Source organism: Protobothrops mucrosquamatus, unplaced genomic scaffold (genome assembly GCF_001527695.2).
Source record: "Protobothrops mucrosquamatus isolate PMUCROS unplaced genomic scaffold, P.Mucros_1.0 scaffold5735, whole genome shotgun sequence".
NCBI lineage: Eukaryota > Metazoa > Chordata > Lepidosauria > Squamata > Viperidae > Protobothrops > Protobothrops mucrosquamatus.
Genome location: NW_015391583.1, coordinates 11933 through 14383, shown reverse-complemented (window position 1 = coordinate 14383; position 2451 = coordinate 11933). Strand labels below are relative to the sequence as shown.

General features: G+C 34.4%; 1 pseudogene; it reads left to right on the top strand.

Annotated features, from left to right (window-relative positions):
- The first annotated feature begins 1857 nt into the window (after positions 1-1857).
- On the top strand, positions 1858-1990 carry LOC114923646 (annotated as a pseudogene).
- Positions 1991-2451: the final 461 nt, after the last annotated feature.

The following is a 2451-nucleotide window of genomic DNA, read 5'->3' as shown; positions in this document are numbered from 1 at the left end:
CATCTCTGCCAAGGCAAATTGCCTACTCAGCATTTTGTTGCTCAGCCTCATTTTTAATGGACAGCATCTCTGGTAAATCTGCAAGAGAAAACACAAAAAGAAAACCTCTCCAGACCAAAACCTGACTGTTTTAAGGATCCCCACGAGGAGACATATAGGACTATATGCAGTGGTGGGATTCAGGTGGTTCGCACCACTTCGGCAGAACCGGTAGCTAATTTTTTGTTGCCCATGACCAGAATGGACTTCCGGAAGTGGCAGCCACAACCGGATGTTCACATATTTGAATCCCACCACTGACTATATGCTGGTGACATATACCAATGATACATCATTTTATAAAAGTTCTCTTTCAGGTTATAACACAATGTAAATTTCAGTCTTTTCAACTACATTGTTTCCCATTGTTCTCTTTGTACATTGTAACCAAAATGTTTAACCCATTTTATTATACATTCTTTTACTTGTTCATCTTTCCTATGCATCTTGTAATGACTTATATTTAACAATATTCCTTTTAAATGCTGATTGTGATTATGTGATTGTTATTTTCTTATTCTACCTTGTGTAATAAAACTTTACAAAATCAATACAAATCAGACATTCAGATCTTTCTAGTAAGGAATATTAAAGATTTTCTGCATCACCACATACAATCTCACACGTGAAAATACAGAAATGTAACTAGAAGTCATTGTGAGAAAGAAATGCTTAAAGCTGAGAAGTACCATTTAAGGAATAGAGATCTTCAACAGCAACCTTCACTTACATTTTGCCTCTCAGTTTTACTTATTTTGCCATCTGCTATTTTTTTAATCAACCTACCATTGCCAATAACTCATTTATTCTAATTCTAGGGAACCCCACTCCTTGGTTAGAATAAGGCTATGTATTGGCATTTTAATTTGGAATTACTTCAGAATAATTGGTTTTGGATTTAAAATCTGAAATCTGATCTGGATGTTTCCTCCATGATATACAATACTTCTGATTTTAGAAGAAATGACATTTTTGTGTACTTAAATGACCTTCAAAAACTGAGTGTAGTATTGCAATTTAACAGCAGGAGGCATCTGCATTCTGAGCTCTTATTCAAAATTAGAATGGTTGTGTGTTTTATGATATCAGTTCCAGGGGTAGTCAACCTTGGCTCTTTTATGACTCGTGGACTTCAACTCCCAGAATTGCTGGCTCAGGAATTCCGGGAGTTGAAGTCCACGAGTCATAAAAGAGCCAAGGTTGACTATCCCTGATTGTTACTCTGTGGGAGGAAAATGTTACTTCATCAACTAATAACATTTTAAACACATGAATCAATTCTTTGCTTCCTTTAAAAAAACAGCAATAGTAAACAATACAATCATTAAGGTATCTAACATTTATAAATGAATAAGTAATTCACTGTGTACAGTTATTTATAAAGATAACATTTCACTATTTTAGCAATGGGGATAACTAAAAAATTAAAATGATGAAATGTAGAAAGATGCAATGAAATAAACTAGATTTCAAATCCCTCATTTTGCATTTATTACAGAAATATGGCTGCTAAAGATGCCTACACTTTGGTTGTGAAGCATTTGTTGAAAGTCACTGTAAATTTTGTACTTCGGTTCCAACAGCTTCCACAACCCATTAATGAAAGCTAATGGAGAATTCTGGGAGTTGAAGTCCAAACATCTTAAAGTTGCCAAGTTTGTAAAAAATGTCTTCAAAAGTGCCAAGGTCCCTGTGTTGTTTAAAAAGTCGGTTGGGGAATTGGGGGCTTTCCAAATGTTGACAGATTTTTCAGCAAAAGTGCGCTACCCAGAACAGCAGGGAGTTGTAGTTTAGCAACTCAAGAAAGTCATCAGTTTTATACTTACCTGGCAGGGGAGACACCTTGATCATGAAGGAGGTTTTCCCAGGGTGAGGCTCAAATTTGATGTTGAATTTGATAACAGCTGCAAGATTATTAGTAGGGCAATATTGGAAGAAGGACTGCTTGCCTACTATAGAAGAATGGATGCTTAAAGTGTCAAATTTAGCAGAAATGGCCAAGATTTCTGCTTATTTGAAGGATCAATCACAAGAAAGATACACTTCGGTCTGGAGAAGATGGATAGATTATATTCAGAATAAATATGGGACTAAAAAGTTCCGTTTGGCTTATGAGTAAATTTTAGATTATTATTATATTATTATTTTTTTAGTATTAGTACTGTATTGTTTAACAATTAGGTTGTTAATTTGTTTATTATTATTGTTTAATTTAAATTTGTTTAAATTTATGTTAAAAGGGAGTTAAAGCGCATTATGGACTTGGTTATTTAAATAGTTGGTTAATGTTAGTTAGATTATGATTATTATATTTGTAACCCTGTGTTCAGCTCTGGGAAGTGGGGGAGAGGGAGGGGGGGTATGGGGTGGGTATGGGGGTTTATATTGTAATTTTTATAAAACTTTTAATAA